Here is a 27370-nt window from a genome sequence, read left to right on the forward strand (position 1 = left end):
AATGTTAAAGGGACTTATCTAAGAAAAAGAAGATAAAAAATATGAACAGTAAAAAAAGACATCAAACTCACAGTTATTAACAACCACACCTAAAACAAAAGCAAACTAAGCAAACCACTAGAACAGGAATGGAACCACAGAAATGGAGATCACATGGAGGGTTAGCAACAGGGGAGTGGAAGGAGGAGAGAGGAGTAAAAGGTACAGAGAATAAGTAGCATAGACAGTAGGTAGAAAATAGACAGGGAGAGGGCAAGAATAGTATGGGAAATGTAGAAGCTAAAGAACTTATGACACATGGACATGAACTAAAGGGGGGAATGTGGGTGGGAGGGGGTGGGCAGGGTAGAGGGGAGTTAAGGGGGAAAATTGGACAATTGTAATAGCATAATCAATAAAATATATTTTAAAAAGACATAGAAACCAATTAAAAAGTCAGAAATAAAGAATGAAATATCTGAAATAAATAATACACTGCAAAGAATAAACAGTAGCCTAGATGAAACAAAACAATAATTCAGCAATTTGGAAGACAAGGTAGAAAACACAACAAATCAGAACAGCAAAGAGAAAAAAGAATTTTTTAAACATTTCAAATAACCTAACCCTACACCTACAAGAACTGGAGGAACAACAACAAAAACATTCCAGAGCAAGTAGAAGAAGGGAAATAATCAAGATCACAGCAGAATTAAATGACATAGAGACCAAGGGAACAATTCTAAGGGTAAATAAATCCAGGGATTGGTTCTTTGAAAATATAAACAAAATCGATGAGCCTTTAAGCAGACTCAGAAGAAAAAAGAGAGAGGATCCAAATAAACACAATCAGAAATGAAAGAGGCAAGATTACAACTCATATCACAGAAATGCAAAGGACTTAAGAAATTACTATGAAGAACTATATGTCAAGAACTTTGAAAACCTAAATGAAATGAACAAATTTCTAGTAAGATATAATCTTCCAAAACTGAATGAAGAGGAAGCAGAAAGCCTGAACAGAATGATAACCATGGACAAAACTGAAGCAGTAATCAAAAAACTCAAGGCACACAAAATCCCTAGATTGGATGATTGAGACATTTACAAAGCATTTAAGGAAGAGCTAACTCCTGTACTTCTCAGACTATTCCAAAGAATCCAAGAAGAGAGAAGACTCCCAAACTCTTTTTATGAAGCCAACATCATCCTAATCCCAAAACCAGATAAAGACATAAAAAGAAAGAAAACTTCAGGCCAACATCACTCATGAACATAGACACTAAAATCCTCAACAAAATATTGGCAAACCACAACCAGCAACACATTAAAAAGATCATACATCATGATCAAGTAGGAATCATCCCTGGAATGTAAACATGGTACAATACTTGGAAATCAATAAACATAATATATCACATAAACAAAAGGAAAAATAAAAACCACATGATCATATCAATAGATGCAGAAAAAGCATTTGATAAGGTATAGCACCCATTTATGATAAAAACACTCAGCAAAGTGGGAACAGAGGGAGCATTCCTCAACACGACAAAGGCCATATATGAGAGACCTACTATAGCCAACATCATACACAATGGGCAAAAGCTAAAGCTTTCCCATTAATACCAGGAACAAGACAAGGTCTGCCCTCACCATTCATATTCAACATAGTATTGTAAGTTATAGCCACAACAATCAACAAAAAGAAGTAAAAAGCACACAGACTGGAAAGGAGGAAGCAAAATTGACAAATTTTTTTGCAGATATGAGAGTGTACATAGAAAATCCTTTTGACTCCACCAAAAAGCTACCTGACCTAATAAGTGAATCTGGCAAGTCAGCAGGATACAAAGTCAATATCCAGAAATCAAAGGCATTTTTGTACACCAACAGTAAAATGTCAGAAACAGAAATCAGGGAAAAAATCATATTTAATATGGCAACAAAAAAATTAAATAAACCTAACCAAGCATGTAAAAAACCTGTACTCAAAAAAACTACACAACACTGAAGAAAGTAATTAAGGAAGACACAAACAAATGGAAGCATGTAGCATTTTCATGGATTGGAAGAATTAACATCATCAAAATGGCCATACTACCCAACACAATTTATAGATTCAATGCAATCCCTATTAAAATACCAAGGACACATTTTACAGATATAGTACAAACATTTCAAAAATTTATATGGAACCATAAATTACTCCAAATAGCCTCAGGAATTTTGAGAAAGAAGAACAAAGTAGGAGGGATCACAATACCTGATATCAAACTATATTACAAGGCCACTGTAATCAAAAGAGCCTGGTACTGGCATAAGAACAGACACATAGAACCATGGAACAGAATAGAGAGCACAGGAATAAACCCAAGTCTCTATGGTCAATTAATGTTTGACAAAAGGGGCAGAAGCATAAAATGGAGTAAAAATAGCCTCTTCAACAAATGGTGTTGGGAAATCTGGACAGCTACATGCAAGAAAATGGAACTCAACCACCACTTACATCATACACAAAAATAAACTCAAGATTGATAAAATACTTACATATAAGTCATGATACTATAAAACTCCTAGAGGAGAACATAGGCAGGAAAATCCCAGATATTCCATGCACCAATATTTTCACTGATATGTCTCCTAGAGTACAATTTATAATAGCCAAGTGTTGGAAGCAACCAAAGGCCTATTAGTGAATGAGTGGATCAAAAAACTATGGTACATTTATATAATGGAATTCTATGCAGCAGAAAGAAAGAAGGAGCTCCTACCCTTTGCAACAGCATGAATAGAACCAGAAAGCATTATGCTAAGTGAAATAAGCCAGGCGTAAAGGACAAATACCATATGATCTCACCTTTAACAGGAACCTAATCAACAAAACAAAGAAACAAGCAAAATATAACCAAAGACACTAAAATAGAGAACAGACTGACAGTGTTCAGAGCAGAGAGGGGAGGAAATTTCAGGGGTACAGGGGAAGGGTTTACAGGAACAAGTATAAAGGACACATGGACAGAACCTAGGGGCGGGTGGAAATGGGAGGGATGTGAGGAGGGCTGGGTGGGTGGGCTGGGATGGGAGTAAAAGAAATAAAAATTGTACTTGAATAACAATTAAAATAATTTTTTTTAAAAAAACTATGGTACATTTACACAATGAAATAGTGCACAGCAGCTAGAAAGATGGAGCTCCTACCTTTTGTGACAGCATGGATGGAACTGGAGAGCCTTATGTTAAGTGTTATGAGCCAGGCAGTAAAAATATATACCATATGATCTCTCCTCTAAGTGCAACCTAGTCAACAAAACAAACAGGCAAGCAAAATATATCCAAGACATTGAAATAAAGAACAAACTGACAATAACCAGAGGGAAATGGGTGGAGATAATGGGGGTGGGGGGGAAGGGTTTTCAGGAAAAACTATAAAGAACATATGGACAAAACCAAGGGGATACAGCATCAGGGGTGGGAGATGTGGATGGCTGCAGTGGTGGAGAGTGGTGGGAAATGAAGAAAACTGTACTTGAACAACAATAAAAGAAGTACTGGGGAAATATTCTGGTAATTTTTCGTGAATGGGTTCAAGAACTTTGATATGATGGCATATATCAAGTAATCAATTGAATCAATAGGAATAATTAAAAGACTAAAAACATAATACTGAAGAAAAAAGATTTAGTATGTTTTGAGCTGCAAGGCCTGCTTTGCTTGAATTAATTTTTAAATTCAATAATACAAATATGTGCTCAGAAGTCTTACAATGGAGGGGATCTATTGTTATCAGATGCTATCTTAGCCAGGGAATCCAGAATACCCACTTCCTTCTATGTCAATAGTCCTTCCTAAAGAAAACACCCCTACAAAAATAGCAGCAGAATAAATATTAATGTAACTTTTCAAAAAGAAAAAAGATTTTTTAAGATGAGGATAGTTTAAGGAATATTTGGGACAACATGAAGTGTACCATCTGCATCATAGTGATGCAGAAGAGAAGAGAGAAATCAAGGGATTGAGAAACTATTTGAAGAACTAAAGACAAAAAACTTCCCTAACCTGGTGAAGGAAAAAGACAGATAAGTCCAAGAAGCCCAAAAAGTCCCAAAAACGATGGAGCCAAAGAAGCCTACACCAGGACAAACCATAATTCAAATGACAAAGCTTAATGACAAGGTTAGAATTTTAAAAGCTGCAAGAGAAAATCAGTTAGTTACCTACAAGGCAGCACCAATTAGACTGTCATCTAATTTCTCAACAGAAACATATTAGGCCAGAAGGGATTGGCATGAAATATTCAAGGTGATGAAAAGCAAGGATATACAACCAAGCAAAGACATTGAAAGAGAAATAAAGAGCTTCCCAAACAAGAAAATCAAAAGGAATTTGTTTCCACCAAACCAGTATTGCAGCACACGTTAAAGGCCTAAGAAGAAGGAAGAAGGAGAAAAGGAGAAGGAGGAGGGAGGGGGGAGGAGGAGAACGGGGGAGGGGAGGAGGAGGAGGAGGAGGAGGAAGAAGAAGAAGAAGAAGAAGAAGAAGAAGAAGAAGAAGAAGAAGAAGAAGAAGAAGAAGAAGGAGAAGGAGAAGGAGAAGGAGAAGGAGGAGGAGGAGGAGGAGAAGAAGGGGGAGGAGGAGGAGGAAGAAGAAGGAAGAGGAGAAGGGGGAGGAGGGGAAAGAAGGAGGAGAAGGAGAAGAAGGAAGAGGAAGAGAACAAGAAGAAGATGGAGGAGGAGGAGGGGGAGGAGGAGAAGTTAAAGAAGAAGAAAGAAGTAGAATGAAGAGGAAGTAGAGGAGGAGGAAGAGAAAGAGAAAACCGTTTTTAAAATGTCAATAAATACATATATATCAATATTCACTTTAAACATAAATGGCTTAAATGCTCCACTCAAAAGACAAGATAGCTGAATGGATAAGAAAGCAAGATCCATATATATATTGGATCAAGAGACCCACCTCTGAACAAAAGATGGGCACAGACTAAAAGTAAAGATATGAAAAAAGATATTTCATGCAAATGGAAAGTGAAAGAAAGCTAGTGTAGCAGTACTTATATTTGACAAAATAGACTTTAAAGCCAAGACTATAGTAAGAGACAAAGAAGGATTCTACATAATAATAAAGGGGACAATTCAACAAGAGGTTATAAACCTTGTAAATTTATGCAGCCAACATAGGAGCACCTAAATATGTAATATGTAAAGCAAATCCTGACAGACAGAAATACAGTCATAGTAGGGGAGTGTAATACCCCATTGATTTCAATGGATAAATGTTACAGACAGAAAATTAACAAGGAGCTGGCATCCTTAAATAACACATTTTATCAAATGGAATTAATTGTCATCTTAACAGCATTTCATCCCAGGCAGCAGAATATACATTCTTTTTAAGTGCACATGAAATGTTTTCTAGGATAGACCACATGTCAGGACACAAATAAGCCTCAATAAATTTAATATTGTTGAAATTATATCAAGCATCTTCATGGAACATAATGCTATAAAACTAGAAATCAATCACAAGGACAAAACTAAAAATACATAAAGACATGGAAGCTATATGGTGTGTTATTAAACAATGACTGGTTTAACAGTGAGATCTAGGGAGAAATTAAAAGACCTTGACACAAATGATAAAAAGCATACAACAACCCAAAATCTGAGGAACACAGCAAAAGCAGTCTTAAGAGAGGAATACAGACCTATCTCACAAAACAAGAAAGAGCTCAAATAAACTATCTAACTTTACACTAAAAGAAACTTTTAAAAAAGCAAAGCCCAAAGTAAGTAGAAAAAATGAACTAATAAAGATCAGAGCAGAAATAAATGAAATAGAGACTGAAAAAAATGCAAAAGATCAATGAATCCAAAAGCTGATTCTTTGGAAAAAAAAAAAAGATTGACAAATCTTTTAACTAGACTTGTCACACACAAAAAAAGAGGTAGGACCCCCCAAAATAAAATCAGATATGAAATAAAAGTAACAACTGACACCAAATAAATACAAAAGATTGTAAGAAAATATTATGAACTATATGCCAACAAAATGGATCACCTGGAAAAAATAGATAAATTCCTAGAAATATACAATTTTCCAAAACTAAATCAGGAAGAATGAGAGAGTCTGAATACACAGATTACACCTATAAAATTGGAGCAGTAATCAAAAAAACTCCTTGAATTTTACCAAACATTTTGAGAAGAACACCTATCCTTCTAAAAACATTCCAAAAATTCAAGAGGAGGTAATATTCCTACATTCATTTTACAAGGCCAGCATTATCCTCATTCCAAAATGACATGAAGACTCTACATGAAAAGAAAATTATAGGCCAATATCCCTGATGAATATAGATGTTAAAATCCTCAACAAAATATTGGAAAACCAAATACAGCAATGCATCAAAAACATCATACACCAATATTAAGTAGGATTTATTCCAGGTATGAAAGGTTGGTACAACATTCCCAAATCAATAAATGTGATACACCACATAAACAAAATGAAGGAAAAAAGCACATGATCATATCAATAGATACAGGAAAAGCATTTCATAAAATCCAGCACATATTTATAACAAAAACTCTCAGCAAAGTGGGAATAGAGGGAACATACCTAAACATAGGCCATATTTGACAAACCCACTGCCAGCATCATACTCAATGAGCAAGAACTGCAGATATTCCCCTTATGTTCAAGAACAAAGCAACAATTTTTGCTTTCACCTTTTATTCACCATAGTACTGGAAGTCCTAGCCACAGAAATAAAACCAGAAACAGAAATAAAAGGCATCCAAATGGAAAAGGAAGAAGTAATGCTATTATTATTTGCAGATGACACTATACTGCACATAGAGAACCCTAAAGATTCCACCAAGAAATACTATAACTGATAAATGAATTCAGTAAAGTAACAGGATACAAAATAATATTCAGAAATTGGTGACATTTTTATACACCCCTAATGAACTATCAGAAAGAGAAATTAAGAAAAGAGTCCTATTCACAATTACTTCAAAAAGAAAAAATACCTAGGAATAAATTTAACCAAAAGTGTAAAAGACATATACTCAGAAAATTATAAGATACTGAAGAAAGAAATCAAAGATACAAATAAGTGTAAGTATATACTGTGTTCATGGATAGAAAGAATTAACATTAGTAAAATGTCCATACTTCCTAAAGCAATCCAGATTCAACACAATTCCTATCAAGATACCAATGATGTATTTCACAGAAATAGAACAAATATTTCAAAAATTTATGTTGAATCGTGAAAGACCCCAAATAGCAACAGCAATCTTTAGAAAGATGAACAAAGTTGTAGGAATCATGCCACCTAATAGAAAACTTTCCTATAAGGTCATAGTAATCAAAATAGCATGGTACTCTCATAAAAACAGACACATAGATCAATGGAACAGAATAGAGAGCCCAGATATAAACTCATGCCTTTATAGTTAATAAATGTTTGACAGAGGAAGTAAATACATAAAATAGGCTAAAGATAGTTTATTTAATAAATGATGTTGGAAAAATTGACATACAGAAAAATGAACCTAGACCATCCTATTACAGCACAAACAAGAATAAATTCAAAATGGATTAAAGACATAAATGTTAGACTCAAATATATTAAAATCCTAGAATATAACACAAGCAGCAAAATCTAGGACATTCCTTGTAGCAATATTCTTTTTATATATCTTTTCAGGCAAGGGAAACAAAAATAAATAAATAAACAGGCTTCAGGCCAAGATGGAGGCATAGGTAGACATACTTTGCCACCTTGCATAACCAAAGAAGGACAACAAATTTAAAAACAAAAAATAACCAGAACTGCCAGAAAATTGAACCACATGGAAGCCTGACAACCAAGGAGTAAAAGAAAAAATATTCATTCAGACCTGTAGGGGGGGCAGATCCAGGAAGCCAGGGTGGAAAAGAAATGCAGCAAGGAGCTGGCTGGAGGACCAGGAGAACTGGCAGCTGGCAGAGCAGGCAATACTGCATTTGCAAGCAGATAAGCCAGGAGGAACAATTAGGGAATGCGACAGACCACACAACCAGTGCAGGATAATAAAGCCTCAAAACCTCTGTCTGAAAAACCCTGTGGGGGTTGAGGTAGCAGAAGAAACCTCCAGCCTCACAGAAGAGTTTGTTGGAGAGACCCACGGGGCCCTAGAATGTACACAAAACTACTCACTCTGGTATGAGTACCAGAAGGGCCCAATTTGCATGTGGTATTGGAGGACGTGGCCGAAAGCCAGCAGAGAGCTGAGCAAGTGGCATTGTTACATCTCAGACCCCTCCCCAATATACAGCACCACAACACAGCAAGGGTGAGCTACCCCACCATGGCAAATATCTAAGGCTCTGCCCCTTACTATGTAACAGGTGCACTAAGACAAAAAATATATATAGCCCAAATGAAAAAACAGATGAAATCTCCAAGAAAAAATACAACTAAGTGATGAAGAGATAGCCAACCTATCGGATGCACAGTTCAAAACACTAGTAACCAGGATGCTCACAGGAATGGTTGAGTAGGGTCACAAAGTAGAGAAAAAAGTGAAGGCTATGAAAAGTGAGCTAAAGGAAAATGTACAGGGAACTAACAGTGAAGGGAAGGAAACCAGAACTCAAACCAATGGTTTGCACAAGAAGAAAGAAATAAATATTCAACCAGAACAGAATGAAGAAACAAAAAATATAATAATAATAATAATAATAATAATAATAATAATAATAATAATAATAATAGGCTTAGGAACCTACAAGACAACTTAAAATGTTCCAACATCTGAATTGTAGGGGTGCCAGAAGGAGAAGAGGAAGAGCAAGAAATTGAAAACATTTTTGAAAAAACAATGGAGAACTTCCCCAATCTGATAAAAGAAATAGACTTCCAGGAAGTCCAGGAAGCTCAGAGAATTCCAAAGAAGTTGGACCCAAGGAAGAACACACCAAGACACATCATAACTACATTACCCAAGATTAAAGATAAGGAGAGAATCTTAAAAGCAGCAAGAGAAAAGGAGAAGGTTGCCTACAAAGGTGTTCCCATAAAACTATAGTTGATTTCTCAAAATGAACGTTGCAGGCAAGAAGGGGCTGGAAAGAAGTATTCCAAGTCATGAAAGGCAAGGACCTACATCCAAGATTACCCTAACCACTTTGCAAACCGCAAAGCTATTATTTAGAATGGAAGGGCAGATAAAGTACTTCCCAGATAAGGTCAAGTTAAAGGAGTGCATTGATGTGGACTCCGACCAGCGATGTCCTTGGTGTTGTGGATGTGAATTCACACAGATTGCAGAAGTCCTGTGGAGAAAAGGGATAGCATGGCCACTCTGAGTGAGAGAGCACCCCAACCCTCACCTAGACAGGCTTTTATTGCTTTTCTGGGAGCATTACGTCAAGGAAGGTTCTTATTCAGTATGCTCAGGTTTGCTTTAGATGATTACTTCTTATAGATAACAAAGAAAAGGATGTTGCAAATGCAAGGGAAAAAGTGGTTGACTGGTTACACTCCATCCTTGGGATGTTTAGCACAGACTTTAGGAAGTTACTTCAAAGATATGCATTAAACAATTGCTGCCTTAACTCAGGGTGAGGTAGTTTTAGCAAAAGCAAACCTCAAAGTAGCCTATGTACAATGCAGGCCTGGTTCTGCATGGTAAAGCTGATCTGTGGGCCTGGCTCCTGTGTGCTACCTCACACCTGTCAGTTTTCCAAACCAGGGGTGAGCTACATTTACCACTGCCATGAAGACCAGTTCCCTACAATTCATCATCACCAAGCCCTTCTTATATGAAATGTTAAAGGGACTTATCTAAGAAAAAGAAGATAAAAAATATGAACAGTAAAATGACAACAAACTCACAAGTATCAACAACTAAACTTAAAAAAAATGAACTAAACAAACAACTAGAACAGTAACAGAATCACAGAAATGGAGGGGGAGTGGGGAGGGGGGAATGGGAGAAATGGTAGAGGAAATAAGGAGCATAAATAGTAGGTACAAAATAGACAGGGAGAAGAATAGTATAGGAAATGTAGAAGCCAAAGAACATGTATGTACAAGCCATGAACATGAACTAAGGGATGAGTTCATGCAGGCGGGAGTGGGATACAGAGTAGAGGGGAATAAAGTGGGGAAAATGGGACAACTGTAATAGCATAAACAATAATATATATATATATATATATATATATATATATATAACTGGTTTAATATTTGAAAAATGAAAACATAATGAAATACCACTTCACACCAGTCAGAATGGCCATCATAAACAAATCAACAAACAAGTGTTGGAGAGGTTGTGGAGAAAAGGGAACCCTAGTGCACTGTTGGTAGGAATGCTGGCTGGTGCAGCCACTCTGGAAAACAGTATGAACTTTGTTCCATACTCAGAAAACTAAAAAATGGAACTTCCTTTTGACCTGGCAATTCCACTGCTGGGATTTTACCCTAAGAATCCTGAAACACCCATTTGAAAGAACCTCTGTACCCTAATGTTCATAGCAGCACAATTTATAATATCCAAGTGCTGAAAGCAACCTAAGTGCCCAACAGTAAATGAGTGGATCAAAAAACTATGGTACATTTACACAGTGGAATACTACACAGCAGAAAGAAAGCTATGTCGTCCCTACTCTTTGCAATAGCATGGATGGAACTGGAGAGCATTATGCTAAGTGAAACAAGCCAGGTGATGAAAGACGAATACCATATGATCTCACCTATAAGTGCAACCTAATCAATAAAACAAACAAGCAAGCAAAATATAACCGGAGACACTGAAATAAAAAACAAACTCTGACAGTAACCAGAGGTAAGGAAGGAGGATAACAGGGTAAAGAAGGGAAAGGGTTGTCAAGGAACATGTATAAAGGACCCATGGACAAAGCCAAAGGGGGAAAGGATTGAGGGTGGGATGTGGGGGTGGGTGTAGGGGGAAGTGGTGGCAGGAAAATGGAGATAACTGTACTTGAAAAACAATAATGAAAAAAATGAGATTCTCAACATCAATAACATCAAAGAAATGCAAACTAAAGCCACAGTGAGACATCACCTCATACCTATCAGAATGGCTATCATCAATAAATCAATAAGCAACAAGTGCTGGTGAAGATGTGAAGAAGGGGAAACTCTTGCACTCTTGGTGGGAATGCAGATCCACTTCTGGGAATTTATGTGAAGAAAACCAAAACACTAATTTGAAACAATATATGCACCCCTATGTTCATTGAAGCATTATTTACAGTAGCCAAGATTTGGAAGCAGCCCAAGTGTCCATCAATAGATGAATGGATTTAACAGCACTAGTACATTTATACAATGTAATACTACTAGGCCTAAAAAAGAAAATTTTAATCTTTGTGACAGCATGCATGGATCTGAAGAACTATGCTAAGTGAAATAAGCCAGTCAGAAAAAGACAAATGCCATATGATTTTACTCATATGTGGAATCTAATGAACAAACTGAACTTACAAGCAAAATACAGACAGACTCAGACAGATAGCAGGCTGGGGAGGTTGAGTGGGTGGAGGGATTGAGCAAAAAGAAAAATAACTCACGGACATGGACAATAGTTTGGTGATAGTGGGGGGCAGGGGTGAGTGGAGGTGAAAGTGGGTATAAGGGGCATAAATGTAATAGAAAAATACAATAAAATAAACTATTAAAAAATTTAAGCTGAGGTACATTTACACAATGGACTACTCAGCCATAAAAAAAGAAGGAAATAATACTTTTTGAGACAGCCCAGATGGACCTAGAGATTATTGTGTTAAATGAGATAAACCAGTCTTGGAAAGACAATTACCATATGTTCTCACTCATATGCGAAATCTAATGAACAAAGTGCATACAGACTCATGGATGTACAGAATAGACTAACAACTGTCAGAGGGGGGGAGCATTGGGGGCTGGGTCAGAAGGGTGAAGGAATTAAGTAATGAAAACAAAAGACTTATGGTGATTGCCAGAGGGGAAGGGGTTAGGGAGGTAGAAGGTAAAGGGAAGATAAATGGTGATGAAAGGAGATGACTTGAGGTGGTTAACACACAATACAATATACATATGATGTATTGTAGAATTGTATACCTGAAACCTATACAAATGTTTTAAAGATTTTATTTATTTTATGTTTAGAGAGAGGGGAACAGAAGGAAAAAGAGGGAAACATCAATGTGTGGTTGCCTCTTGCATACCCCCTACTAGGGACCTGGTCCCCAACCCAGGCATGTGCCCTGGCTGGGAATTGAACCAGTGACTCTTTGGTTCACAGGCCTGAGCTCAGTCTACTGAGCTACACCAGCCAGGGCTGAAACTTATATAATTTTAATGTCACCCCAATAAACTCAAGTTAGAAAAATATCTATTCAGATTCTCTGCCCATTTTTTAAATCAGATTGCTTTTTATTATTGAGCTATATGATTTCTTTATAGATTTTAAATATTAACCCCTTATCAGATATATGATTTGAAGACTTTCTCCCATTTAGTAAGTTGCCTTTCATTTTATTAATGACTTCCTTTCCTGTGCAGAAGCTTTTTAGTTTGATATAGTCCAACTTGTTTATTTTTATATTCTTTATATATACAGATATATGTATATGTATTATATATATAATTGTCATCTGTGGGAGGATAGCCTGATAGAAGTTAATTGGCCAATGCTGAAAGTGAAATTCTATAGATTGTCTTAATTGATTTAATAGGGCTTTTCTTAATGATATTTGTTTGTTTTATTGTTGTTCAAGTACAGTTGTCTCCATTTTCACCTCACCATGCCCCCCTGCCCACCCATCCCTTCCTCCCACCCTCTAACCTACCCCCTTTGGCTTTGTCTGTGTGTCCTTTAGATATGTTTCTTGATGGCCCTTCCCCTATTATCCCTTATTATTCCTCTCCCCCAATCCTCTCTGGTTTGAATAAGCAAGTTCCTCTAACAAAAAATCAATGTTGGGTACATAGTAGTACATAATAGATAAATGTTGAAAATTCCAGTTATGAATATTAGTATTACATTTTACTACAGTGGGTTCAGCTGTAGTAAAAAATAAATAATAAATAAAAATAAATAATGTAATAAAAATAAATAATCCTTCTTGGGAGCTCTAGGGGTATCAAAGCTTCTTAAGGTGGTTTTCTATTTCATCTATGTAAACTGTATGCTCATTGGAACAGTTGACTTGAGTCTGTTGCTTATTGGTACCATCTTGATTTAGGTTAGGTCAAGAATTGGCTATTGTCCTCAGTCTGACCCTGTGCTGAACCACATGACAGGTCGGGAATTGATGATCATGTATGCCAGGCTGCAGGGGGTCCCTGAGCCAAACATCTACAAGTACGTAGAAACATTTTTGCATTCAATGCACCTGGAAACCCATGCTGACAAATTTCTCTACACATATAGGTAAGATACTATGTTGCTGCAATTATTAATCCACCTACCTCTGTTTCTACTGTTAACCTGATCCCTCTGTCCCACAGAAGCAATTACTGAAATATCAGGTCCTATCAAGGTTCAGATGTTGAGAATAAGGCAGATCCCACTTTTATGATGTTAACATTTTGCAGACATGAGCCTTCGCATTTCAAAAAGAGCATCTTCATTTCTATCTCCATACAGTTCTTTATCTTTCCAAAACAAAAATATTATACTAATAATAATACTAAAATAATTACCAAAAAAATTCATTTTAATGAAAATGAGTTGATATATACACCTGGATTTGGGCCTGCTGCTTTGTAATTCAGATCAAATCAGCATTCTGGATATATGAACTAATTCTTTTCTATGAAATAATGACTTGTGTACCCTTATTTTTTTCTTTCTCCTCCACTTTCTCTCCTCTCCTTTGATGATTAAGTGGAGGAGACAAACGTAAATTGAATACTGCTATTGCCCTAATGGGAAAGCCCTCAGTTGTCTTCCTGGATGAGCCATCTACTGGCATGGACCCAGTAGCCCGGCGCCTTCTCTGGGACACAGTGACATGGATGAGTAAAAGCGGCAAAGCTATCATCATAACTTCCCACAGGTATGACCCATTGGGAGGTTTGGTTGAGAGTAAGAAGAGTTTGGGAGGGCCCTGACCAGTGTGGCTCAGTGGGCTGGGTGTCATACTGCAAACCAGAGTCACCAGCTTGATTCCTGGTCAGGGCACATGCCTGCATTGTGGGCCAGATTCCTGGTTAGGGGCATGTGAGAGGCAACCCATCAATGTTTCTCTCTTTTTCTCCCTCCCCTCTTCTCCCTCTAAAAATAACTAAATAGAAAATTTTTACTTTTATTTTTTATTTTTATTCAAGTACACTGTCTCCATTCCCCCTTAACCCAGCCATCCCCACCTCCCACCCCTAATCTCACCGCCACCCTTGGTTTTGTCCATGTGTCCTTTACAGTTGTTCCTGAAACCCCTATCCCCTCCCCCTCCATTATCTCCTCCCACCTCCCGTCAGGTTACTATCAGTTTGTTCTTAATTTCAATGTCTCTGGTTATATTTTTGCTTGCTTATTTGTTTTGTTGACTAGGTTCCACTTATAGGTGAGATCATATGGTATTTTGTCTTTCACTGCCTGGCTCATTTCACTTAGCATAATGTTCTCCAGTTCTATCCATGCTGTCACAAAGGGTAGGAGCTCCTTCCTTTTTTCTGCTGCATAGTATTCCATCATGTAAATGTACCATACTTTTTTGCTCCACTAATTCCCTCCTACGCGCTTTTAAAAATATTCTATTTATCCACCAGTAAATGAATGGATAAATAGAATATTTTTTAAAGATGGTGGATAAATATAATATTTTTAAAAGAATATAGGAGGGAATTGGTGGAGCCTCAAATATGCCAGTGAATTTATCTAAGTATATGAGCTACATAAGACTAATTTTTGGCTAAAGCCAAGAATCCTAAATTGAGTTCTGAAATCCAGAATGAAGAAAAAGTAAGAAGTAAAGAAACTCTTTCTATCATAGATTTAGGAATCAATTGTTTTGGATTTTAAAATCTCCTCTTCTCAAATATGGTCTTACAGGTGATAGATACTCTACCAAGCTTTTCTACTGCAAATGTTACCTTATAGTCCTAGCTCTGTGAAATACTGAATTTTCCCTCTGAGTCTCTTCAGACATATCTTCTTTGTGCCCTTAGCATGGAAGAATGTGAGGCCCTCTGTACCAGGCTGGCCATCATGGTAAAGGGGAGATTCAAGTGCCTAGGCAGCCCTCAGCACCTCAAGAACAAATTTACTGATATATATACTCTGACAGTAAAGATTAAGATTGATAAGAATGAAAATAAATTAAAGAAGTTCAAAGAATCCATTGCAACAACATTCCCAGGTAATATAGGTAGGGCTGACTTTTGACAACTGTGTTAGTAACATATGTAATAAAATGAATGAATTATACCAGTACACAACATGGATAAATCTTAAACTATGAGTGAAAGAACAAATAAAAATAATACATAATGTATGACTGCATTTATATAAAGTACAAAAAAGGCAAAACCAACTATAGTATTTAGGGTTTCATATTTCAGTAATAAAACTATAAAGAATAGCAAATAAATACTTGCCATAAAAATCAAGATAGTTTATTTAAAGTGAAGGAAGTGAATCTTAGTAATAGCAGACAAGTGACTTCTGGAATTCTGGTGTTGGTGACATTTAACTTTATTATAATTCACTAAACTGTACATTTATGTTCTATATACTTTTTATACCTTTGATACATGAAAGGGGACTCCAAAAGTGGAATTTATTTATAAAAATTGTGTATTTAGCCCTGGCTTTTATGGCTCAGTGGATTGAGTACTGACCTGTGAACCAAGGGGTTACTGGTTCAATTCCCAGTCAGGGCCCAAGCCTGCGTTACAGGCTGGGTCCCCAGTTGGGAGTGTGTGAGAGGCAACCCAACAATGTATCTCTTACACATTGATGCTTCTCTCCCTCTCTTTCTCCCTTCCTTCCCCTCTCTCTAAATATAAAATCTTTTTTAAAAGTAATTGTGTATTATTCTTCCATGTTTAAACTTCAATCACCTTCAAAGTACTCTCCATTTGATGCAATATACCTATCCAGATATTTTTTCCACTGCTCAAAGTAGTTTCTTAACTCATTGATTTTGATGCCTTTTAGTGCTTCTGCTGTTTTTTGTTTCACTTCTTCCACATCAGCAAAATGTTTCACTTTGAGGACTTTTTTCATCTGGATAAAAAAAGTCACTCAGGGTGAGATTAGATGAATAGGGAGGGAGGGGCATGGGGGTCATACCATTTTTGGTCAAAAACTGTTGAATAGTCAACATGGTGTGGGCAGGTGCACTCATAAATCACCCATCATGAAACGGGCAAATGTGTCAAAAAAAAGTCTTCAATAAAATTCACTGAAGCCAAATACAGCCTCTCACAACAATACCAGCAGGTACACTGATACAGATGAGTTCCTAGAACATTCACCTGGTGGAGGAAGCCTGTATTACAAGAGGCCTGCCCTCCAGAAGATAATTACATATTTTGGGGGGACCCCCTCATATTTCACAATTTTAAAAGTTTTTTAAATGTTTACTAGACTAGATAGGGATGCATTACCAAAAAATCACTATTATTGACATATAACTTATTTAAGTATTTAACCCCAATTAATTCCATTGCAGTAATCTCCAATTGTGATAAATATAAATGCATCCTATCAATTAGAAATGGCTACAATACTACCATATTTTCAAAAGCTGCAATAGCTCATTGCTCCAGTGAAAGCCTCCACATTTATGTTTTATATACAAGAATATTAGCTTACCTTTAGAATGGTTTTTTAGTCTTAAGAATAGTATAAAGACCCTATCACACACACACATACACACACACACACACACACACACACACACACACACCTTGAAAAAGAAACCACACCCACACTATATGAGCATAGTTTCAGGACAATGTTTAGGCACAGTTCTATAGAACATCTGGATTCATGTATGTCAGGTTTGGCAAAGTGAGCTTGTGAGCTATCATTTTTCCATGCCTAAAAGAGGTTATGCAAGCCTCTGCAATTTTTACAAACTACAGGGAATAAGAGCATACTTCATGTGGGTATAAATCTACTGAAACACTTAACAAAGTCACATATACTAAAAAGAATGGGTTTAGAGATTGTCAGTTTTTGTATTAACTGTATATACTCTCTCTTCCATTGGTGTGGACAATTGGAATGGGAATTATTGGGGAATGTATAAAACTCTATCAAATGTGGGCACTGTTAATCACCTATCACATTTTTCACAGGTAACATCATAAGCCAGGAGTATCAAGGAATTATTTACTACCACATTCCCAGAAAGGAAATTTGCTGGGGGAAGGTGATTATCAAAATTATACCAATTTTAACATTATGTTAATAGAGGACTGACAGGAAACATTTGGGATTCAGGGATGTGGAATGGGAACCTGACATTGTCAGAGAAGAAAAATCCTTAACTTTTCAGTGGCTGCTGTAGTTTGATTAAGACTTAGAACTCTAAATTCTATTATTCCATACCTATCAAGAGAATAAGGATGGAGAACTGCCTCCTCTTCTGTTTTTCAACTATCTTCTCCTTCTACTTTCTAATTTCCTCCTTCTGTACCTTTTTGCACATAAGTATAAACCTGGCAGGAGATGGGGAATGATTGGGTGAGGAAAACATCCATTTGGGGATATTGCAATGGTAACACTGCCTTTTTTTTTTTCTGTTAAAGGTGTTTAGTATTTTGGAGGAAGCTAAAGTGCTGTTCAATTTAGAAGACTATTCTATAGGTCACATAACACTGGAACAAATCTTCCTGGCCATTGCTAATGTTGATAAAATGGAAAATGATCAAGAAATAAAGCTGTTGTGATATTCAATTCCAACTAGTGACCTTTATGTCTTTCCTAGACTGCTGCCTGCAACTACGTACAGAGATACCTCTCTCATCTTATTTTTCTTCTTCTACCTTCTCCTTCTCTTCCTTCTTTCTCCTCCTCCTCTTCCTCCTTTTTCTCTTCCTCCTCTTCCTCTGTTTCTCTTTTCCCTCTCTCTTCCCCCTCTCTGCATATGTGTAAACAAACTGAACATCCCAAAAAGAAAATTAGTAATCTTTTTTTTTAACTGCTGATCTTTTTTTATTGTCTCCATAGTCTTGCCTTTTCCAGAATGCAATGTTTTGAATCATACTGTAGGTAGCCTTTCCAGATTGGCTCCTTGCACTTAGTAACATACATTCACATTTCTTCCATATCCTTTCATGGCTTGATAGCCCATTTCTTCTTTTTCCTTTTTTCAGTTTGATTTGGATTTTATTTTTTTCCCACTTCCCTCCCATTTCCACCCCGCCCCCTAGTTTTTGTTCATGTGTCTTTTATACTTGTTTCTGTAAACCCTTCCCTTTTTCCCCTGAAATTCCCTCCCCTCTGGTCACTGTCATAGAGCATAGAGACATTAGTAATCTTTTGAGATGAAGACACATGACCTGTTGTTAAGACCTGAACTGTGAAGGGCCTGAGATTTTACCCCACTTGCAAGTTATCAAATTAGCTTACCACAGTTTCATGAACACTAGCAGAAGGCATTGTCATTCTGAGTCAAAAACACATAACTTTATTACTCACAAAACAGCAGTAGTTAAAGATTATATTTGTGACCAATACTCAACCCCTAATGTTCACAAGGCAACACAAGGAAAGTGAGGTAATGCCTGTACATTCAGTGGGTTGTGTTATAGAAGAGGAATTATAAGGAAGGAACCATGAGTTTATGGAACTCAAATTTTACAATGAGCAATAAGTAAACCTACCCAGGTTTTGCTCTGAAACAAAAACATTATGACTGTACTGAACAAAGAAACATTGTGACTATACTGAATATTAAGTTAATCTTCCCTATGGTCCAGAGGGATATATTCTCTCTTCAAAAGCCATTTCCTCTACTATCATCCTTGCAAAAATAGTCTGAAATGACGAGGCAGTTAGTCTGTTTGCAAGTCATGCAGAGATGCAAGAGACCTCTGAAGAATTGTTTCCCCAAAATATCCACCTCTCATTCCCACACCACCTTGGCTTCTGACAAATTTCCTCATGAATGTGCTGCCCCATCAGCTATTCTGAATAATCTGAGATTGGGACCAACTCTACTTGTCTCATATTATACAATTTTTAATGATAGTATGAATAGAACTCTAAGCAAAATGATGAAACCAATCTGCAGTGCTTGACCTCAATGATGTCTCCCAGGGGCTCAGATCCAATTAGATAAACAAATCGTATAGACAACTGAGTCAAGTGGCTTCCTCCTTACATTTATGTTCTGACCCCTTGGCCTGTTTTCTCCTTCTATAATTATTATTATTCAAGTGTGAAATCTCCTACATTAGTAATTTAAGTCCCTTATTTTGCCCACATTACTTTTCTTTTTTATGCCTTCTCAGAGAGTGCCTCCATTTTGTCTTCCAGCCCTTATCTATCTTGATTTTGTTTTTTTTAAGCACCAGTATTTTTCATTTCAGAGTTCTGAACCCCATGGTGGCTCCTTTTTAAAAGGTATTCTGTGGCTCTGGCTGGTGTGGCTCAGTGGTTTGGGTGCTGGCCTGAGAACTGAAAGGTTGCTGGTTTGATTCCCATTTGGGGCACATGCCTTGGTTATGGGCCAGGTCTCTGGTTGGGGGTGTGAGAGAGGCAACCAATGGATGTTTCTCTCACACACTGGTGTTTACCCTTCTTTCTCCCTCCTTTTCCCTCTCTCTGAAAATACATAAATAAAATCTTTAAAAATAACAATAAATTTAAAAAATAAAAGCCATTCCATGGTTGTCTGCATTGCAGTATGTTCTAAGGCTAGAGGATTCTACACTTGGAGCTGCCTCGGTTCTGCACACTACCTGACTGGCACAACTATTCTGGACACTTTAAGTTTTCCTATATTTTTAAGATCTCCAAATGACATGCCACCTCCAAGTCCTGGTCCTCCCCAGGACTGCAAAGAGAAATCTGTCCCCAGCTCTTGTGTTACCCCCCTTGTGTGCATGGTAGCCAGGTGATTACTCTTTTTTTTACCTTTCAACTTTGTCTTCCCTTTTGCTCCTCTACTGATGACCCATGCCTTTTCTCTCTTTCATTGGAGGTTTATTTCCATTTCATTAATTTTAAGTAAGAGAGACATCATGTCCTTCTGAATGCAAAGACTAAGGATATAAAAAAGATATTAAACTAAAGAAAAAAGCACAAACATAAAATGGGTTTGAGTCTTCCCTCTTCTTGCATTTTTTGCAATAGTCTGTGAAGCATAGGGGTTAGCTCTTCCTTAAATATTTTGTAAAATTCTCCTGTAAAACTGTCTGGTCCAGGGCTTTTGTGCATGGGGAGCTTTTTATTACAGCTTTCAACTTCACCAACTGTTATAGGCCTGTTCAGGCTTTCTGCTTCTTCTTCATTCCATTTTGGAAGATTATGTTTTTCTAGAAATTTGTCCATTTTACCCAGGTTTTCAAATTTCTTGGCATATAGTTCTTCACAGTAATTTCTTAAATCCTTTGTATTTTTGTGGTATCAGTAGTAATCACATTTCTAATTTTATTTGGATCTTTTCTCCTTTTCTCTTCATGAGTCTGCTTAAAGGTTTATTGATTTTGTTTATCGTTTCAAAGAACCAGCTTCTGGATTATTGACATTTGAATTGTTCTTTTAGTCTCTATGTTGTTTAATTCTGCTCTGATCTTTGTTACTTCCTTCCTTCGACTTGCTCTGGGCTTTTGTTGTTGTTGTTCTTCCCGTTCTTGTAGCTGTAGTGTTAGGTTGTTTATTTGAAATATTTCTATCTTTCTTTGTAGGCCTGTATTGCTATGAACTTCCCTCTTGGGACTACCTTTGCTATGTCCCATAGATTTTGGACTGTTCTGCATTAATTTTCATCTATTTCCAAAATTTTTTGGATTTCTTCCTTGATCTCATTATTCACCCATTTGTTGTTAAATAACATGCTATTCGATCTCCATGACTTTGAGCATTTTTTAGTTTTTACCTTCAGGTTGATTTCTAGTTTCAGTTTTCTAGTTGATTTCTAGTTGATTTTCTGAGAAAATGCTTGACATAATTTCAAATTTCTTGAATTTGTTGAGGCTTCTTTTGTGTCCTAGCATGTAATCTATCTTTGAAAATGTTCCATGTGCATTTGCAAAGAATGTGTATTTTGTTTCTTTGGGATGAAAGTTCATATATATATATATATCAGTTAAATCCATTTGATCTAAGGCATTCTTCAGTTATGCAATATCCTTGTTGATATTTTGTTTGGAAGATCTATCCACAAAGGACATAAAGGAAAGAATAAAGAAATGAGACTTTATCAAAACAAAAAGCTTTTGCATGGCTAAAGAAAACATCAAAATGAAAAGGGAAGCAACTATATGGGAAAATATATTTGCAAACAATAACTTGACAAGGGCTTGATCCCTAAAATATATAAAGAATTCACATGAGTGCATCCCAGGAAGACAAACAACCCAATTAAAAAATGGGCAAAGGACCAAAACAGACACTTCTCTAAGGAGGACATATAGTGAGCCCACAGACATATGAAAGGATGCTCAGCATCACTAGCCATCAGAGAGATGCAAATTAAAACCACAATTAAATACCACTTCATACTGGTCAGTATGGCCATCATAACCAAATCAACAAACAAGTGCTGGCGAGGTTGTGGAGAAAAGAGAACCCTAGTAAACTGTTGGTGGGGATGCAGACTGGTGCAGCCACTGTGGAAAACAGTATGGAATTTCCTCAGAAAACTAAAAATGGATCTGCCTTTTGACCCAGCAATTCCACTGCTGGGATTTTACCCTAAGAATCCTGAAACAACAATTCAAAATAACCTTTGTACCACCATGTTCATAGCAGCACAATTTACAATAGCCAAGTGCTGGAACCAACATAAGTGCCCATCAGTAAGTGAGTGGATCAAAAAACTGGTACATTTACACAATGAAATACTATACAGCAGAAAGAAAGAAGGAGCTCCTACCCTTCATGACAGCATAGATGGAACTAGAGAGCATTATGCTAAGGGAGATAAGCCAAGTGATGAAAGACAAATACCATATGATCTCACCTATAAGTGGAACCTAATCTACAAAATAAACAAGCAAGCAAAATATAACCAGAGACATTGAAATTAAGAACAACCTGACAGTAACCAGAGGGGAAGTAGAAGGGATAATGGAGGAAAGGGGGGGGAGGTAGTCAAGGAACATGTATAGAGGACACATGGATAAAGCCAAAGGGGAGTAGGATCAAGGGTGGGAGGCAGATATGGGGAGGCAGGGAGGAATGGAGACAACTATACTTGAACAACAATAAAAACAATAAAAATAATAAAAATTTTAAAAGCAGAAACAAAAACTAATTTCCAAAGTATATGGAGATAATAAACATAAGAGCATAAATGAACCAAGAAAGGGTGGGTAGTGCTAACTGGTGTAGAGGGATGAAGAAAGTTTGGCTGGGGGAAAGCTTCAAGCAACACATGTTGAGAACTCCACAGGAAGGAGACTTATGGCAGGAACTAGAGGACAGGTAAGTAGAGGAGGCATACAATAAGGGTGGATGACCAAAGGTATAGGGTGCACATCCAGGAATAAGGCAGCTGTGGGAGAAGGTGGAGATGTGGGTGTTAAGGGCTGATGGGGCCAGGCCCATATGCAAGAGACTGAGAGCTACCTGTACCGCTGAGTGGAGATAATGTTCTGGGTGCTGGCACTTGTGGAACTAAAGGAGGAGCATAGTGGCTATAGCAGCCTATACCATGAAGACTTCCACAAGTCAGCTGATTGTCTGAAAGCTCTTGGCCTGCAAGCTCCTTTTTACCAGCCATCCTGTCCTCTCCCCTGAGTGCAAACAGAGCCCCTGCCTGAAGGCCTGAAGGCCTGAAGGCCTGAAGGCCAGAGTTGTATGCTGCAGTTTTTCCTAGCTTTGTAAAAGCTGTAGAAATTTTAAGTTGATTTCTGAAATGCTAAGGAAAATTTGAAATGGCTTTTCCCCCCCTTACCCAGCACAGAACTAAAGTAACTTTGTAAGGTATCATTTCATTTCTGCATGCAATGATCTTGTACATGCATTATTTCAGTGTTTAGAATAAATGGGCGATCCTTAAACAATGTAGGGATTACAAGATGGGAAAAAATCTAAGTATAATTTTGACTCCCTCCAAAAAAACTGAACTACACCTGTCCTTCAGTATCTGCAGGAATACCAAAATCCAGGGATACTCAATTCCTTTACAAAAAATGGCAGGATCCAAGATGGCAGCAGAGTAGGTAGAAGCTACACCCACCCCCTCACAGGGCCAAAATGGAATTACAACTAACATATAGAGCAATCATCCATAACCAACTGAAAACTAGCTGAAGAGAAGTCTTATAACCAAGAATTTACAGAAGACTGGTAGGAAGCACAGACATGAACAGAGCTGGCCCCATTCTTGAGAGTAGCAGCTGAGCTTCCAAAGAGATATAACTCAGCAATGATGGGTTCACCCTGAGAAGCATGGGATCTAAACCTCAAAGAGCCAGTACATGGACTTCCAGCCAAGATGGAGTTATAGGCAGATACACTTTGCTTCCTCACACAACCAAAAGAAGGACAACAACCAATTTCAAAGCAAAAAACAACCAGAACTGCCAGAAAATCACACTGTATGGAAGTCCAACAACCAAGGAGGTAAAGAAGAAACATTCATCCAGACTGATAGGCAAGGCAGAGATGGGCACCGGGGCAAAGAGGACACATGGCAAGGCGGCAGCTGGCAAACCAATCAGTCCTGCTTTTGTGTGCAGGATAAACTGGAACAACCAGGGAGTGAGACAGACTCCAAACCCATGGTTCCAGTACAGGGAAACAAAGCCTCAAAACTTCTGGGTTTAAAAACTCATAGGGTTTTGTGCCAGTGGAAGAAACCCCCAGACTCCCAGGAAAGTTCACTGGAGAGACCCACAGGTTGCTAATATGTACACAAACCCACCCAACCAGGAATCCAATTCCTGAGGAGTCCAATTTGCTTGTGGGTAGCATGGAAAGTGACAGAAAGCAGGACAAGAGCCGAGTAGCAGCATTGCTCCTTTTCTGACCCCTCCCCCACATACAGTGCCACAACACAGCCACATGGGTTGCCATGCCTTGGAGAATACTTAAGTTCCACCCCTTACAGTGTAACAGGTGTGCTGAGAGAAAGAAATATGGCCTAAGTGAAAAAACAGGTCAAAATTCCAGAAAAAGAATTAAGCAATGAGGAGATAGCCAACCTATCAAATGCAGAGTTCAAAACACTAGTAGTCAGGATGCTCACAGAAATGGTTGAGTATGGTCACAAAATAGAGGAAGAAGTGAAGGCTATGCAAAATGAAATAAAGAAAAGTATACGGGGAACCAATAGTGAAGGGAAGGAAACCAGGACTCAAATAAACGGTTTGGAGTAGAAGGAAGAAATAAACATTCAACCAGAACAGAATGAAGAAACAAGAATTCAAAAAAAATGAGGAGAGGCTGAGGAACCTCCAGGACAACTCTAAATGTTTCAACATCCAAGTCACAGTGGTACCAGAAAAAGAATAGGAAGAGCAAGAAATTGAAAACTTATTTAAAAACATAACAAAGGAAAACTTCCCTAATCTGATGAGGGGAAGTCTGATAGACTTCCAGGAAGTCCAGGACACCCAGGGTCCCAAAGAAACTGAACCCAAGGAGGAACACACCAAGACACATCCTAATTACATTACCTAAGATTAAAGATAAGGAGAGAATGTTAAAAGCAGAGAGAGAGAGAAAAGGAGTCACCTACAAAGGAGTTCCCATAAGACTATCAGCTGATTTCTCAAAAGAAACTTTACAGGCAAGAAGGGACTGGAAAGAAGTATTCCAAGTAATGAAAGGCATGGACCTACATCCAAGATTACCCTATCCAGCAAAGCTATCACTTATAAAATGGAAGGGCAGATAAAGTGCTTCCCAGATAAGGTTAAGTTAAAGGAGTTCATCATCACCAAGCCCTTATTATAAAATGTTAAAGGGGCTTATCTAAGAAAAGATAAAAAACTATGAACAGTAAAATGACAACAAATTCACAACTATCAACAACTGAACCTAAGAAACAAAAACAAACTAAGCAAACACCTGGAACAGGAACAGAGTCACAGAAATGGAGATTACATGGAAGGTTTTCGGTGGGGAGGGGAAGGGAGAAGACTAGAGGAAAAGGTACAGGGAATAAAGAAGCATAATTGGTAGGCACATAAACACAAGGGAAGGTTAAGAATAGTATAGGAAATGAAGCCAAAGAACTTATATGTACAACCCATGAACACGAACTAAGGTGGGGGGTGGATGCTGGTGGGAAAAAGGGATGCAGAGCTGAGGGGGGATAAAGGGGAGGGGGAAAATGGGACAACTGTAATAACATAATCAATAAAATATAAAAATAAAAAAGAGCCAATACATAACATCTCACTTGCAGTCACTCACCCTGGGCTCCAGTGGAGGGAGAGCAGAGCGGACTAGAGTTGTGTGAAGAGAGACTGGGGTTTGTGGCTCTGGGGAGAGAGCTGAAGAAACAGATGCCATGATATTTGTGCTGAGTATCTCTCCCACACAGCAATTGCCATGTGTTTTCCATGGAGAACTCTCCTCCTTATGCATCAGCCTAGAAGAATGCAATAGCCCCACCCTCTGGATTCTCTCACCCCACCCTGCAGAGCTTGTGCCCTGTTGAAAAGCCAGAGTGAAGAGGTCTAGGAGGGCTCCAGGCGGGGCTGGGGGGGTGTCACTGACTAAGTTATGTAGCTTTAAGTCATGGGCCATTCCCCATACTTTTCCATGACCTGATTTGTGCCTGTCTCTTATGGGACCTCACCTAGCCCCATTCTCTGAGCTTCTAGCAGCCCAACACTCCTGACTCCTGGTTGCTATGCCCTACAGAGGTCTGGGTAAAATCCAGGACAGACAAAGTCATGGGGCACTGGGGCAATGGCCACTCTCCCCAACTTCCCCCAAGCCTGACCAGCACTGCCCCCTCACAGAAGATCTACTAGCCCCACCCTCCATATCCCAGCAGTATTACCCTGCTGACATTGAGTTCCTGGAAAAATCTGGGACAGAATGAATTGTGTGGCTCTAGGCCGGGAACCATTATTCATTTGCACAACTGAGCTGTGCAGAGCCCTCCCTTCAAACAGCAAAATCTTGGTCTATTTGGGCCTGATGAACTCTGCTGGCCTCACCCTGACAACTCCCTGAGACCCTGCCCAACTACAAAGGTGTTCAAGGACCCAGTGGGTAGCAGCTAGACTTGGTATACCCTGGAACATTTGCTGAGTGGCCCCAGACCCAGCACTGGCACCAAGTTTCAACTTGTTACAATCTGGCGAACACCACTCACACCTACCTGTTGACACACACTGAAATCCTACCTTACGCATCTTGAGTACTACCAGAAGATCTCTCAGTGATTGAGGCTAACAGACAGGCAGTAAGCAGAAGCAAGTAAAGGCAGATCTTGAGGTGAATAGGGAATTTTGCTGACCCACCTGCAGATTCGGTGCTGGTAAAAGCCAGCCTTGGTGTGCAGCTTGGTCTTTCCCATGTTCACTCATGCCCAGTTTAGGCAGTCATAAACTTGAAATCACTTTGTAACTCTAAACAGGTTACCGAGGGCCAGTCACAGAAAGCATCTGATATTGGTCTGCACTAGAGTCCTTCCTAAGAGTCCCAGAAACAACATACCCAGTACCCATCTTCAGGATCCAATAAGCTTCACAAACAGCACTCCTAAAGGAAAATCTTGGAAGGCACCAGACCCTGCTAAGGCAAATCCTACTTTATACAGTCAACACCCACATACCAGATCACATGCCATGGTCAGAGTTGAACCTCACAGTCAGCCCGCTTGAGGGTTGATCCCATGCACAAATGGACCAAGAGCAATCAACACTCAATTACAACAAAAGTGCCACATAACCCACAGGAAGGACCCTTCTGCAGCACCCAGCTCAGGTGATTAAGGAGACTGTACCACTGGACCCCCCAGGACACACATAAGGTCATGCCACAAAGACTAGGAATCATAGCAGATCTATCTAACACATGGAAACAAATACAGGAAGGCAGCCAAAATGGGGAGGAAAAAACAGCAGGACACAAATGAAAGAACAGGAGAAATCTCCAGAAGAACTAAAGGAAATGGAGCCAAGTAATTTACCAGATAGAAAGTTCAAAAGCAATAGTTATAAGGATGCTCAACAGCATGAAAAAAACATAAAAAACATTTTAAAAAAGACTGGTCAGAAAAGGATACAATATCTGAA

Source organism: Phyllostomus hastatus, unplaced genomic scaffold (assembly GCF_019186645.2).
Source record: "Phyllostomus hastatus isolate PE091 unplaced genomic scaffold, TTU_PhHast_1.1 phas_contig_64, whole genome shotgun sequence".
Taxonomy (NCBI): domain Eukaryota; kingdom Metazoa; phylum Chordata; class Mammalia; order Chiroptera; family Phyllostomidae; genus Phyllostomus; species Phyllostomus hastatus.